This window comes from Dipodomys merriami, unplaced genomic scaffold (genome assembly GCF_024711535.1).
Source record: "Dipodomys merriami isolate MVZ:Mamm:240054 unplaced genomic scaffold, mDipMer1.0.p SCAF_12, whole genome shotgun sequence".
Taxonomy (NCBI): domain Eukaryota; kingdom Metazoa; phylum Chordata; class Mammalia; order Rodentia; family Heteromyidae; genus Dipodomys; species Dipodomys merriami.
This window is the reverse complement of record NW_027202493.1, coordinates 8561859-8578653: the sequence shown is the minus strand read 5'-3', so window position 1 is coordinate 8578653 and position 16795 is coordinate 8561859. Positions and strand designations below refer to the sequence as shown.

The 16795-nt window shown below is 36.9% G+C and overlaps 1 long non-coding RNA gene across 1 annotated transcript in view; it reads left to right on the top strand.

Annotated features, from left to right (window-relative positions):
• The first annotated feature begins 12328 nt into the window (after window positions 1–12328).
• Window positions 12329–16795, top strand: part of LOC138823011 (uncharacterized) — a 67809-nt gene continuing 63342 nt past the window's right edge. Inside the window, exons 1-2 of the long non-coding RNA XR_011370712.1 lie at window positions 12329–12409; window positions 13923–14083. This is a non-coding gene — a long non-coding RNA (uncharacterized lncRNA). The remainder of the gene's footprint in view (window positions 12410–13922; window positions 14084–16795) is intronic.

Here is a 16795-nt window from a genome sequence, read left to right as displayed (position 1 = left end):
GCAAGCATACCTCTCAGAGTTCAGATTCTAGTAGTATAGCAAAACATAAAAATAAATACATAAAAATGGTTATGGAACTTTTCACATCCTGCCTCTGCTTCCTGGTTCTAGATGTGATCACTCACAGTAACAAACAAACACATCAATATACGGCCTTTATAAGGCTCAAACCAGTGAACTGCTCATTGGACATGAACCTCCAGACCATGAGCCACAACTAAAACAAACCTCTGTTTACATCACAAGCCTACATTATAATAACTGTATAAGCTAAATAATCCATGTTCTTTGATATTATTTCTGATAGTGGTTAAAATGTTAACAATCTGTGGATTGTTAACACAGATACTACTCTGTGCTTTATTTCATTTGATCATTCCCAGTGTACACTGAGATACGAATGCAGAAAGGATGTGGTAAAAATTACAATGTTAGTAAACTGGAGCAATAAGAAACAGGCATATTCTCCACTGCTCATCACCGCTCTCTGTTTCATAAACTTCTCTAAAGCCACACTCAGGATTTAGGTCACTGATATGTCCACAGACTACCTGAAAACCCTCTCTGTCACCACAATAGAGGACACAGTATTCTAGGCATGTACCATATTCACTACGATGTCATCATCAGACTATGAGACTGGGTTGTTCTTGCCCTCTCTCTTCCCTCCTTTAACTCATCCTTCAAGACCTAAAGTCATCTATTTCCTGTAAATGCCTCTGCCTTCACCCTTCTCATCCCTAGGCAACATTTGCATATTTCCATGATGTAATGATCAGCCTTGCATTTATCTTGACATTCTTAATATAATGTCACAATTCACTGTTGACTATTTTATTCCTTCTTCACATTTGAGCTTCTTAGCTCAGTGCCAGTGGTTCACACCATTCTTAGGAGGCTGAGATCTGAGGAAGGTTGGAGCCAACCAGCTAACAAATGGTTGAGAGTTTTTAACCAAAATAATCAGCAAAAAGTCAGAATAGGAGGTGAGGGCCAAGTTTAGAGCACTAGCTTTGATTGGAAAAAAAATAGTTAGAGCATAAGGCCATGAGTTCAACCTTAGTGCCAGCAAAAGAAAGAAAGAAAGAAGAAAACAAGAAAAAAAAAAGAAACATAGAAAGCATTTTATTTTTCAGTATTCCCTTATGTCTACCAAAGTAATTGGTATATGGTAAATATGCATCTAATTTTGTAACTGTAGATCCCTAACATTTATAACTGCTTTGGTCTTCTTGGTTTGGTTTTCTTTTAGGAAGTACTGGGTTTTGAATTAAGGACCTCACCCTTCGTAGGCAGGCTACGCCCCCAGTCCTGCTTTTAGCTAGTTACTTTTTTTAATAATAAGAGGGGTTACAATTACAGGAGCAAAGTAATAAGTACATTTCTTATCAAGCATTGTTGCCTTCTCCTTTGTTTTTCCCTTACCATCCCTGCCCTCCCATCTCCACAACAATATCCCCACACCCCACTACCCCCCCGCCACCACCAAAGTTGTAAAGTTCATTTTTTGACATAGCATCTTGTACGTCTCATTGTTGCAATGGGTTCACTTGTATCCCTATTTAAACGATTTGTTTTTTTCCTTTCCCCTCCCCAAATTATACCAATGTCAAATACAGGTTATACCGTGGGGGAGGGACATACAAAGCAACAAAAAAAATCACCCTTGTAAATATGTTAGAAACAATAGCAAGAAAGAAAAAACCACTTGTGTCCTAATCTTGGGGTTCATTTCACCTAACATCATCTTATCTGACCTTTTCTGCTTGTCTCACATATACACTAGTTATTGCAAATAAGAGAAATCATGGGATCTATGTTTCTTTGGGCCTGGCTTACTTCATTTAATATAATTTTTTTCCAAGTCTTTCCATTTCCAAAAAAAATGCGGCAATGTCATTCTTTCTGATGATGGAATAGTATTCCATTGTGTATATATACCACATTTTCTTGATATATTTGTCTACTGAGGGGCATCTGGTTGGTTCCATATCTTAGGTATGGTAAATAACACTGCAATAAATATAGTTGTGCTGGTAGCTTTAGTGTGGTCTTGTTTGTGATCATTCGGGTAAATGCCCAAAAGTGGGATTGCTGGGTCATAGGGGAGCTCTGTGTGGAGTCTTTTGAGAAATCTTCATACTACTTTCCAAAGTGGTTGAACAAGTTTACACTCCCACCAACAATGCAATAGGGTTCCCTTCTGGCCACATCCCGTCCAGCATCTGTTGTTATTAGAGTTCTTGATGATAGCCATTCTAACTGGGGTGAGGTGGTGTCTCAGTGTTGTTTTGACTTGCATTTCTTTTATGGCTAGAGTGGTTGAGCATTTCTTCATGTGTCTATTGGCCATTCTTATTTCCTTTTCAGAGAGATTTCTTAGCCCATTTATTTATTGGGCAGTTGTTTCTTTGAGGATTTGTTGATGGAGGATTTAATTTTTTGAGTTCCAGGTATATTTTAGATATGAGACCCTTGTCCATTGTATGGCTAGTGAAGATCTTCTCCTAATCCGTGGGCTTTCTATTGATCTTGCTAGCTATGTCCTTTGCCATGCAGAAGCTCTGCAATTTCATGCAATCCCATTTGTCCAACCTTTCTTTCATTTGTTGTGTTTCTGGGTCTCTATTAAGAAAATTTCGGCCTGTGCTACGGAGACCTAGGGTTTCTCCTATTCCACCCTGTAATGTTTTCAGAGTATCTGCTTTCACTCTGAGGTCTTTGATCCATTTGGAGTTGATTCTGGTGCAGGGTGATATATAAGGATTTAGCTTAATTTTCTACAAGTGGTTAACCAATTTTGCCAGCACCATTTACTGAAGAGTCAGGCTTTCTTCCATTCTATTTTTTTAGCTCCCTTATTGAAGATTAGATGGCTATAGGTCTGTGGGTTAATTTCTAGGTTTTCAGTTCTATTCCAAAGGTCCTGGGTCTCTTCTTGTGCCAGTACCAAGCTGTTTTGATTACTATGGCTGTGTAGTAGAGTTTGGAATTTGGTATTGATATTCCTCCAGCACTGTTCTTTCTGCTAAGGATCGTTTTTGCTGTTCGGGGTCTTTTATTGTTCCATATGAATTTTTGAATTGCCTCTTCTACTTCCTTGAAGAATGAGGTTGGAATATTGATGGGTATCACATTGAATTGGTAGATAGCCTTGGGAAATATTGGCATTTTCACGATGTTGATCTTTCCAATCCAGGAACATGGGATGTTTTTCCACTGTTTTGATTTCCCTTTTCAGGTTTTTAAAGTTTTCATCATAGAGGTCCTTCACTTCTTTGGTTAAGTTAATTCCTAGGTGTTATATTTTATTGTGGGGCTATTATGAATGGAGTTGCTTTCCTGATTTCAGCTGTGTTCTTCTCATAATAGTTAGTTTGCATACAGAAAAGCCATTGATTTTTGAGGTTCAATTATACCCTGCTACTTTGCTAAAGTTTCAAATCAGCTCGAGTAATTTGGGAGTGGAGTCCCTGGGATTCTTTAAATACAAGATCATGTCATCTGCAAAGAGGGAGAGTTTTACTTCATTTTTCCCTATTTGGATCCCTTTATGTTTGCATCTTGTCTTATTGCTGTATTCGCTGGTTATTTTGGAGGCAAGGTCTCACTTACTTACCCAAAAGGCAGCTGAGCCATTATTTGAGCCCTAAAATCTTTCTGTTGCTAGGATCTTAGGTACATATCATCAAGCAGAACTTCCTTCAATGTAGACGGACTTTCAGGAGACTTCAGTCCTAGGCTGGACTGAAACCGTGTATCACCCTCTTTGTAGATTGAGATGTCCACCACATAACACTGATCCCAGTTGAAAAGGGATCTCAAAAACTTTCCTGCCCCAGCTGGCCTTACACCCAGACTACCTTAGTAGCTAAAACTGCAGCATAAGCCACCAACACCTGGGGTTTTGGTTGTCCTTTTGCCTCTGCTCATAATGGTTAGAATAAAATAAACCAGAGACTCTTTCACTCTTTCAAAAAATTTTAATTAAAGTGGTTCACAGGTTTCATATAGTGCTTAGTAGTTTATTACATCAAGGATTTTAGTTCAATAAAACTGGCTCCTTGGTGTGACAGGTTACTCTCCATGAATGCATTAGGCTTGAGTATGCACTTTGGTTTGGTCCTAGCCTTTGATAGTACTCTTTCATTTCCTTCCCTTTCATGTTTGATTTCTACACCTTTTATAAATTACTTTGCCTATTACAAAATGTTACCAATTCTCCTTGAAGGCACCATGAGTTATGATTAAGGTATATATTTTGAAACATCTACTCTAAGATCTTAGTTTATGCTTTCCTGCATTATGTTTATATGAATTTCCTCATGAGTTCCAAATTCTCATTCTTAATACTAACTTTTATTATAAGATGTGAGAGAGATGAAATGACATTTGATGTGTGAAAATTTAACCTAGTATACTGATCTTCCAACAAGCTTCCAAACTGTTACCAGAAGCTGCATGAGTGACTGTTAGAAAACAGAATTTAGGGCGTCCTAGCAACAGGAGCTTATGCTAACTGGATAGAACCACCATTGCACATGCTACAGGGACAGTGTGTTCAATCTAAACTCTCGATGCTGTTCTGTGTCTTTCTGCTGCCTTGGCTTCCCCTCTATGTCTCTTCTCCCTGGGTGTTGAACTGTTTAGGACCTGGAGATCATTATCAGTAGGTCTATGACCACTTTCTGCTTTTACATACACTGTACTCCCGTTACTGACTTTTCCACCCCAAGTCTTTGACCTGGGCCTATGCTTTTCTAGATGTGCTCAATTTACCCAATGACTGAGGATTGTAGCAACTTTACTCTTTCACTTCTGAACTACCCAAGGTGTGATTGTTACATATGGCACGTGAGTCTTTGCTTTTGACTTAATATCTCCCAGGTATGAACTCAGGATGTGATGACACAGGATCAAAGTATATGCTCACATTGTTTTCTTTCGATGACATAGAGAAATAGTATTAGAATATAGTATCCCTAGTTACAGGCCCAGAATCTGTTCTTAGTAAGTGTTATAACTTTAGGAAATGATCAGAGGCCTATGAATCAAAATAACACTTAAGTAACTTTTTCTGTATATGGGTTCCTGTGCTCATACTGAAAGGAATCCTAAAAAATGTATTTTTTTTTAGATTCTAGATCACACTAATTGTAACCCTTGTGTAAGAAAAACAAATCAATGTGAATATATCAAATATCCCTTATGCTTACTTACTAAATATGGTTAAGGATTTTGGAGAATCAGAGGTAAATGTTAGAAGCCAAACTTCATCTTAAACAAATAATTTTGTTCCTAGTACCCATGCTGCTTAACGTTGTCTTAGTGTATTGCTTTGGAAGGTAGCATGACCCAGCGTGGGTTTTTATTTTATTTTTAATGAGCACAGAATTTGAGTCATTTGCAAGAGTAATCACAAATGATATTTTCTTTGTTCTGAGCAAAGGCTGTCTAGATTTCTCAAAATCCCTGGGACCCATCCTTGGTTGTCATTAATGGTTATTAAGGCACATTTATGACACATTTATAAGTATCTGAATTTCCCTAAAAGACCAGTGGGGATCACACTTAGCATCATGCCTTACATGTGAAATAATTACCATCCTACAATAATATAACCCATATTTGAGGCATGAAAATTCTAAACAGAAAAATCACTGGTACCAACAACACTGGCTGCTAGAGGAAATGTTACAAGAAGAGTAGAACAATTAATTTATAGTAAGGCAGGGTAAGTTGTTACAAGGCATTTCTGCTTAATGAGGTGGGGTTTTTCATGAAAGCTCAACTTCAAATATTTCCTTCCTATAAAAAGTTGGGGAAGTTTGTATAATCTCTTCAACTATCATATGAGGAGCAAAAAAGCTACTATTTAAGGGAAATGAATACCTATGACAGACGTTCTACAGTGCAAACATTCAAAGAAATTTCTTACAAAATAGAAAATTAGAAAGGAAAGAAATAAGGCTATGAATTTAAAATTGGTAAAGGACATCTTTCTTGAAATCTTTGTTCTTTTATTGCTTTGCAATTGCAGATAGATGGGGAATTCTGTCCATATATTTCAAAACTACAATCGTGGAATTAACATGTTTTGGAAAAAATCAAGAGTAGCACAGATAATTAACCAGTGAAATGGAACAAGGAAAAGCTCTGGATGGAATAAAACCAAGAGAATATATTGCCGATGCTCAGGATGGTAGATTTTACCATGAGGCAAAGTTTTGCATCAGTGCCACATGGTACATAGAGTTGCTATTGCTTTTGCTTCATGTGTGTTAGAGTTGATTTGTTGTCATGTATATTTTTATCATAGCAAATATATAAAATATTGCTATGCTGGATTTGATAGACATAATTAAGCAATTAAATAGAACAAACAACAGAGAAGTTGCAACCTTCTCAGAATGGTAAGAAGCCTTGCCATATTTGGCTTTGAGTAAGGTTAAGTCCTTCAGGATGTTGAAGTCTTAAATGCAGAATAAAGTCATGTTTCCACCTGCATTGTTTTAAAACTTTTTTCCCTCTCCTATTTCTTGTTCTCACTCCATCCCCTTTTGTGTCTTTTCAGACTTTCTTTCTTGAATCTCCTCTTCTCTCATTTAATCACTTGTTCTCCTCTCTTTCCCAACACCAGCACTTCTTGAGTCATACTCATAGTGTGTACTTTATATTTTTTCTTGAATTCCTTCTCTGTTATATGGGAAATTGCCCAGAAGATTCACTCTGAGTGAGTGGCTGCTACAGTCCAGTCTCACAGTCCTGAAATGATGCTCTGTGGTCCAAAGCTTTGCTGAGGTGGACACACACGAGAGCCCTAAGATAACAGCACACTGAGATGATGCTGTCTGGTGAATTCAAGTGAGGCAGGCACAAGTAAAAGAGACTGAAAACCACGTTAGGTGTGTGCCAGAGCATGGCTATGAGCAATCTGGCATAGCAAAGATTCTTAGGTGGGAGGTGAAGCACATGAGATAATGTATTGTGTTTGGGAATTATAAAGTAACTATATTTTAGCTAAGACTCAATAGTTTGTGGATTTTATAATATATAATGGTTTAATATTGCAATTCCATAGGACTGATTAATTTTATAATTTGAAATGGTCTTTCCTAATTGCTTCAAAATCAGATTTTTGTAGGCAGTACCAACCTTAAAACAAAAGAGCAGTTTGGGAAAAAAAAAAACTAGATAAATACCTAACTGAAAATGACCAAATGACCTAATAAAATGTACTAAACCCATGCTTTGTAAACATCAAGGAGGATTAATTCCATTTTGAAGGGCTTTATTTTGTTATTTGTCATTTACACCAGATTATTGTAACTGACCTCGAATTTTATGCACATAGACTATATTTTATATATAGAACATCTCTAGAAGATTGGTAATCTCTTCTGTAATACACTTGGAAGAACTTTGTAGAAAAATACAGAAACCACTGGCAAATGCTTGCCCTAACAGGTGGAGACACAAGATTTAGCTATCCATCCTCAGCTGCAAATTCATGGAGGCACATTTTCAACTCTACTTTGAAAATCTAGCAGTTTAAGAAACTACTTTAAGATAGAAGAAAGCATGATGTATTGGAAGTTGAGATCATTATCACTGCACATTAATTTTTTTATATATCCATTACTCCAAGACTTTAAGAATTCAGTTTTCATAATGATTCAATAAATAGAAACTGAAAAAAAATTTCACCAGAATCCTAGAAGAGGAAATAACATTACAATGCTAATACAGCCGGTAGGAGGCCACAGTAATCCAGATTATCATACATAACTGTCTCATGGAAACTAATTTGACTTTTATTGTGCAACTAAATGAAATTATTACATGATCTATGGATTATTGAGCCCTGTGGCAATGCTGGAGAGTGAGACACCAAGCTGTATCTCTTACTTTGATGGTTGTGAGGTTTTTAAAGCACTTTACACATTAGGAGTGAGTGAAGAAGACTATAATACTCAGAACAATGTAGTGACTAAATAAATTACTTGCCAGAAACCATAACGACAACAGGAAGAAATGCAGCAAACAGAGCTTTTGCTCATTAACCATGTGTATCCAGTAGAGACAGGTATGGAAAAGCAATAGCATGTGAGAGCTACATAATTATAAAGAAAAGGAAGACAGGGCAGTTCATTGTTAGCTACTGTGAGGATAAACACTTTTGCCTGGTCACTTTTACTGCTTTAGTAAAATGCCAAAATACCTTACCTGGGGCCCCATTATCGGTTAGTACCAAGTTGTTTTAAATCTACTAAAAATGAACTTGTTTATCTCAAAATATGTCTGGTTCTCTTTCAAATCTCACTTCTGCCTATAAACCAATCTGTTCTTTCCATTTCTCTAAGGAAAAAAAATCAAAACAGAAAACCCTTGAGGATCACTTCATCAAATTCCTCCCTACCTCAGAAAGCCAATTCTGTATATTCTATGCCTCTTTGTGTAGAATCCTGATTCACTGGCTTCCTTCAATTCCTCAAACATAGCTTGTTCCTGTCTGCAAGCAGAATGTATCATATACAGCTCTGTTTTTGTGCTCTTCCTTTCTGTATTGTTGAATACCTTCATAATCACCAGACTTCTTCTCAGTATCACTTTCTTATATAGCCTGGCACACAGACTAGTCTAGATCCTTTTTCTTTCAAGCACCTACCTCACTTTCTCACAATGGCAAGACCACTAGTGAATTTATTCTCATCTGAAAGCTAAATAAGACTTGGCAAAATCCCTTTAATGCTTATTATTAATTAGAACATAATTATCTTAGGTACACATAAGTAGATAAAAATATTGGTAGATGAAAACATAGGAAAACTGAAAGAACATGATGATGTGTTCAAAATGTGAGAAACTATGACAAGATTCTTTTCTGTGGTCTTTAGTTTTCATGTTTATTCTATTAAGTTTTATTACTATTGATAGATAGATATAGCTATAGACAGATAGATATAGATAGATGATAGATAGATGATAGATAGATAGATAGATAGATAGATAGATAGATAGATAGATAGATAGAACAATGCCTTCTTTCCCAAACAGCTTTCTTCTCAATCCAAAATTCTCACAGTAATCCACAGAAGATAAGAAATACTATTATGTAGCTAATGAGAATAGTTTCCTTTTACTCAGTTGTTTGGGATTTGATATTGACTATAAAGTTAAAAATGAAATAGGGAGAATTTATTTAAATTCACTTCAAATAATATTTGCCACACACCTACCATTGTCCATAGTGATTGTAAGAATATAAATGAACAAGACAGATCTTACTTTGCTGATATAACATTGTGAAGAGAAAAGCTGGTAGTCTAAGACAATTTCATTTGAACTCATGGTAATAACTTTATTGTAACATTTAATTAGCTGTTGCTTGACTTTCCTGAGTTTCCAATATCTTTAACTCAATAAGTAATATTGACCATGAATGGCTTCTTAATACAACAGTCTATACTTGGAATAATCATTTTAATGAATCAGAGTATTCAATCAAAACAGACAAATGATTATACATAATCAGAGGAACATAAATGTGAAATTAATGAGTATTTTAAATAAGTATTCTGTCTTTAATATAAATCTGTAGTTTAAACCCTATTTTAGAGCCACAAAATAAAATATTAACAATATTTCCACTATTAATAAACATAACATATAGATAATATCTGTAATACCCTTTACTTAAACTGTGTCTACTTAAGCATCTTATATTTCTATTTTAAATTTAATTTTATGATCATGGTGATGTCCAGAAGGGTTACATATGTAAGATAGTGAGTACATTTCTTGCCCAGCATTGTTACCTCTTCCCTTATTTTTCTCCCACTGTGCCTCCCCCTCAATCCCTCCCAGCATATTATGTTTCTTTCTTTTTTTGGTCAGTGGTAGGGCCTAGGTGCTATTCCTGAGCTCTTCAGCTCAAGGTGAGCACTCTAGAACTTGAGCCACAATGCCACTTCTGGGTTTCTGGTCGTTCATTGAAGATAAGAATCTCAAGGATGTTTCTGCCCTGACAGGGATCCTCAGATCTCAGCCTCCTGAGTAGCTAAGATTACGGGCATGAGCCACCTTATATTTCAAAAGAATGAAAGATTTAAAATGAACAGTTGCCAAGATAACACTATATCAAGTTGTCAGAAATATATTGTCTTTGAAATGTGCAATTCTGTCTCATATTAGCTATTCCTTGAATACCATATTTCTTAATGCAGTTGCTCCCTATCTGCTTTAATTGTCTCTTATTCATACTTTTTTGGCAGGTTGCTTATAATAGAACCAAGGCCTTGTGTTTGCTAGGCAAACGTTCTATAACTAGACTACACCTCTAGTAGAAGTCTTTTTTCATGGTGTCACTAAGAACTTGTGGTGGTTAGAATTCCTTCACATACAATAGCTAATCTATAGCTTTACATGACACCTTAATTTTTCCCCTATATATCACTCAATACTTCATCATAGTTAAAACCTGTTTCAACTATTCACATAAATTCTATTGAAGCATGTATGTAAAGAATATTAAATTTCCCATATGATAGTAAGACACTATAAAGCACTTCCTAAATGTAGTAGCATGAAAAACACAAGCTTAAGAATATTATTTGTAAGTATGCATGTAAGAATATGTTAATTTCAATAATAAAAGTTAGTTAATAACTAGAGCAGAGCAAGGGTCAGAGGTCTCATGTGTAACAACTGTCCTGTGAACAATGCTGGTGTATTTGAAAATTGAGATCTGTCTGATACCAAGAGTTACAGAGACCATCAGCTGTGGCAGTGGCAGCAGGAAAAAATAATCAGGGCTAGTAACTGAAGAAGGAGAAAAGAACCCCTTTCATTCTTACTTTAATTCCATTCCATAAAGCTTGCTTTAAAATTAGAAGTTCATGCTTTTCCAGTATGTGGGGTATGGTCACTGGGTTTTATGAAATGATAGTATGTAACTTCAAGCCATATATTATTTTATAAGTATTAAATAGCATAATAGGGACAATAAAAGAGCAGTTGTCAGGGATGGTAAGAGTGCATTTGGAAAGCACATACTTAACATGAATAGGCTCCACTTTCAATACCCAGGATCCCTACAAAATTAAATAAATAAATAAGCAAAGGTCAAGGATGAGCGAGTGCTAATGTTGTCATGCCAGTAATCCTATCTATATTCAGGAGACTGAGTTCTGAGGATCTCAGTTCAAAGCCAGCAAGGGCAGGAAAGACCATGAGACTCTTTTCCCCAGTTAACCAAACCAAACCAAACAAAACAGCAACAACAACAAAACAGGAAGTGGAGCTGAGGCTCAAATGGCAGGGCACTAGTCCTAAGCAGAAAAGCTCAGGAACAGTGCCCAGGCCCTGAGTTCAAACATAAGGACCAGCACACACACACTCACACACACACTCACTCACACACACACACACACACACACACACACACACACACACACACACACACACACACATCCCTACCTGTGTGAACATATTGTAATACTTTTTATTTATCTGCCTGAAAATCCTTAGGTTTATAACAAAGCTTTCAACTATTTTGTAGACGAACAAAAATAAAACAGTACTGACTAAGAATGGATAAAGTAGGTAGTAGTAAAAAAAAAAGCTTTCAGTTCTATAACCTAACATGAAATGTATCACTAAGATAAAATGGATTGAGAGTTGGATCCATGGTAGTCCTAGATCAAATAGTGTGTGAGTAATTGTTAAATCTAGGTAGAATGTGTACAGATGTGTTTATCTTATTGGGTTTTTCAAGTCTACTGTATAATTAAATGTTTTTGCTGGAAAATATTTGTATCCATCTCTCTCTCTATAGATAGATAGATGATAGATGATAAGTAGGTAGATAGATAGATAGATAGATAGATAGATAGATAGATAGATAGATAGATAGATAGATAGATAATCTAATTATCAATCATCTATCTACCTACATATGTTAGTACTGTGAATTGAACCCAGGAAGTTACATAAGCTAAGCAAGTGCTGCCCACTATTTTGTCTTTTGTTGGTATCTGTGTCCTGGGGTTTTAACTCAAAGACCTTATGCCCTAGCCTTTTTTTATTTAGTTATTTTTCAGAGAGTATCTTGATTTCACCATGGTGGTCTTGACCTACTACAGTCCTCTGACGTATACCTCTTGTGTAACTTGAAAATTCACTTCTCCTTAATAAAATAAAAACCACCATATAAAATCAGTATGTTCCCTTTTTCTTGTTTTTGACAGATTCCTTGCTTGTGTCGGTCATGAGTTTTCTTTACAACAAAAGGCTCAACACTGTCCCTTTTGGGACTTGCAAAAAGTATCTGAACTTCTTCTGCACCTTATCTGAGAGGAAGGATGACAATGCTCTCACAGCCTGGCTCCCTCCCCTGGATCTGTCCAAGGTACTGCTTCAACATTTCCAGTTTTTTAGAATCTGTCGCTAACTTGATTTGGGGGTGGAAATATTACGTAAAATTAGTTGCCCTCAGAAAATAAGTATTTAAATTTTCTTTGTGCAGAGACAGTTTCTCTGCGATGTAGCCTACACTGGGCTCTAATTTATAGTCCTCATTGCTTAATCTCCCAAGTGATGTGAGATTACAGGTATGAATTACCTGGCCCAAATATAAATATTTGTTGTTTGTTGTCATTATTTTTTATTGTGAAAATACCATAGAGAGGGGTTACAATTACATGGGCAAGATAATGAGTACATTTCTTAGCAAGCATTATTGCCTCCTCCTTTGTTTCCCCTTCCCACCCTTTCCCATCCTTCCCCTCCATGCCCCTTACCTGACCTTCCCCCCCCACCAAAGTTGTAAAGTTCATTTTTCGACATAACAACTTGTACATCTCATTGTTGCAATGGATCCACCTGTATCCCTATTTAAATGATTTGTTTTTTCCCTTCTTCTCCACAAATTATACCAACATATACAGTGAAAACAGGGGTTATACTGTGGGGGAAGGACATACAAAGTATAAGAAACTTTAGCTTAGCTAGTACTTACCTTGCTCAGTCTGTATGATAAGGCCCTGGACCTGATACTCAACACCACAAAATGAACAAACAAGCTCTTCCCACCAAAAAAGGAGAGTTGTTTTTGTTTTTGTTTTTGTTTTTAATATGACATGCTTTTAAGGTGGTTATCAGGAGATCTTTCAGATTCTCAGATCGGATCGGGGGAAGTGGGAGATATAGAAACTAGCAAGAAACAGAAGATAGTGTTGTGAGAAAAAGTAGATTATTCAGAAACGCTTGTGATGTCCTCTCCTGTTTCAAGTCTGGATTTTCACTATTAGTGCCAAGGGAACCTAAATAAAGCATTTCCATAAGAACAAGTTAACCATCCACATACGGTGTGTCTTATTGAGAAATGCAAAAAAAATGAGCAGAAAGAAAATAAATGTGATGGTTTACAATAATTTTGCAAATTTTAGATTTGAAGATTGAACTCTTCTTTCTTAGTAGTATACTAAGATATTATCTATCTTTCTATCTATCTACCTACCAACCTACATCTATAGATAGATACAGTCTCAATCTTACTTACTCTAATACCCATTGCTGAAAAAAAGCATGGGGTTTTCAGACATGCTCGCATTCTATGTAAATTCTATGTAACCACTCAGCAGGATGGCAATAAGAAAACCCTGGGAAAACACGTTTACCACAGGTCTTATTAAAAAAAATGTGCTATGATAGTTACTTTTGATGCTCATTATCTTATCTCATATAAAATCAGGAAGACAACAATAACAACGTATCAGTAGCTTTTCAACTTGCCCTTAGGAGTGTCTACTTAGAGGGGGAGTCATAGAAGATTTTCTGTTACAGTAAAAATAAAAATTTAGAAATGCAAGAGTAAATCAGCAAGAACCTGCTACTTGTCAAGTCTGCCTTTGTTTCTGCAGTGTTAAAGCAGGAGATCTGTATCTTCAGTGATACAAGGGATGTTCGTTCGGCAGATCTTCACTGCTTGTACTGTGCCATTACAGCAAAGTGGTTCATGGTATCAATTCTGAAGAGCCTTGGGAACTAATCTTTCCAACATACTAGACGGCTTATAACTGGAGTAAGTGCCTTCAGTTAACCTTCATTTTAAAATCAAAAAGTAAATAGATGATTAAATTAAAATAAACCACTTAGCGGCATCTGTAGAATACTAATATAATTTGTCACTTTGCTTTTATAAGAAGAGGTGAGAAGTAAAAGTTGGGGGAAAGATAAGGTGTGGGTGTTTGTGCACAGGAAGGGGTTTGAACGTGTTGAGTCATGATGTATGCCAATTCACATGACAGAATTTACAGCTGTCCCCACAAATACTTCTCAGGAATCTATTTTCAGATCTCAGGAGAATGCCTGGTACACAGTAGTACCAGACCCTATAATCTGATGCCTCTTCCACCTTAACCATCATGCACTGAAAAATCTGACATTTGACCTGACATTTGCAGTCTGAAGTGAGTTCCCCAAACTAAGTAGTCAAAAGATATTTACAATTTCAGGAACAGAAAATTTATTTTTAGTTGGGTGCCAGTGGCTCATACTTGTAATCCTAGCTACTAAGGAGGCAAAGATCATGGCATCAAGGTTTAAAGCCAACCTGAGCAGAAAAGTATGCATAGTGTATTTTCAATTATACAGTAAAATGTCAGGTTGCAGGTGTGACTCATGTGGTAGAATATCAGCTGTGATCCAGCAAGTGAATCAAGAGGACAAAGCCCTTGGCACTAGGAAAAAGGAAAAACTTATTCTTACCATAGAGCTTAATAACCATGACAGTCATTATTTCCATTGTTAAGAAAACATTTACATTTTCATTTAAATTAATGACCTGACAAGTGGCTTCTATTCTGCAGAGTTCAGTGTGAGCCTTCACTGCAGCTGGTACAGGGGCTGAGGTAAGAAGGGAAGTACCACAGAGTCAGAATGTGTAGAACTGGGTGCAGTTACTTTTTCTTAGGGGCCTCTTAGCTCAGGACAATTAGGGGGACACAGAAGCAAATAAAACAGACAGCATTGCTGTCCATATTAGGAATTTAAATTCTAGTATAGAGGGAAGAAATAGGAACATGCCTTCAGACAATTTAAAATTCCCAGCAAGGGCATCTATAATAAGGAAAGTGAAGAAGACTAACAAACATCTTCTGCTTGGCCAAATTTTAGGCAGTCTCCTCCAAATCCTCTCCTGAATAGACCAGCACCTGAATCCATTCTTATCTGGTGAATCACCTTTGGGTACCTGAGATATTGATCACTCTTAATGTCAGATCAAATTTCACATCTAGTCACCATGGCTTATTTTTAGAAAAATAATATCAAGAAGGTTTAGACAAGTGCCAGTGGCTCACACCTGTAATCCTAGCTATTCAGGAGGCTGAGATCTGAGAATCACAGTTCAAAGCCAGCCCAGGCAAGAAAGTCCATGAGACTCTCATCTCCAATTAACCACCAAAAAACTGGAAGTGGTGCTGTGGCTCAAGTGGTAGAGTACTCACTTTGAGCTGAAGAGCTGAGGGACAATGCCCAGGCCCAGAGTTCAAGCCCCACAACCTACTAAAAAAAAAAGTTTACCCAGCATTCCCACAACCCTGATAACCTTTCATAAAAATTGACTATAAATTCTTAGTGAGAAAGGATTAAGGCCCCTTTTTAATTTCCTGTCATGATAAACAATTTCAATATTCCTGAGTAAAGCCTATGCCTTTAACAAGTATTGGAATAGTTTTAACATAAGATTCTTAACATCACCTGAAAAGATATTAGTAATAAGACAAGGTTGAATATATTGTTTTCACCTTAAGAGACAATATGGGCAGACATAGCTTGATAGAACCAAGCCATCTTGAGTTATCTCATGAGTTGCTTGAGAGTAACTCTAGTAGTTTTGTTCTCATTTTTGTTTTTCCCTGACTTTTTCCCAATAGGATGAAGTCACATTTGTTCTAGCCCATCTACAGCATATTTCATGATTCAACCTGTGGGAGGCAATTGATCTTGCTCTACTCATAATTCTCACAATAGGTTTACCAGTAAAGCACACTTTGTGCCAGATACCCGTAGCTCACCCAGCTAATTTTAGCCATTTGGAAGGCTAAGATTCAATCACAGCTTGAACCAAGTCTAGTCAGAGAAGTTCATTACTCTTATCTCCAGTTGGTAAAACACCAATCAAACAAGCAAGACAAACAAACATTAGAATCCAAATTCAAGCTATCATACTAACAATAGAAGGAAGGAAGGAAGGAAGGAAAGAAGGAAGGAAGGAAGGAAGGAAAAGAAGGATGGAGGGAGGAGGGAGGAAGAAGGAAAGAAAGGAGGAACAGAGGGAGAGAGGAAGGGAGAGAATGGAGGAAAGGAAGGATGGAGAAATAGATGGAGAGAGGGAAGGAAGAAAGGGAAGGAGGGAGGGAGGGTGGAGGAAGGGGAGAAATAGGGAAGAAGAGAAGGAGGGAGGGAGAAGGAGAGAAGGAAGGAAGGAAGGAAGGAAGGAAGGAAGGAAGGAAGGAAGGAAGGAAGGAAGGAAGGAAGGAAAAGGAGGGAGGGAGGAATAGAAGGGAGGGAGGAAAAGGAGGAACAGAGGGAGAGAGGAAGGGAGAGAATGGAGGAAAGGAAGGATGGAGAAATAGATGGAGAGAGGGAAGGAAGGAAGGAAGAAAGGAAGGAAAGAAGGAAGGAAGGAAGGAAGGAAGGAAGGAAGGAAGGAAGGAAGGAAGGAAGGAAGGAAGAAAAAAAGAAGGAAAAGGATAGAAATAAGACAAAAAGAAAAAAAATTACTGTGTAT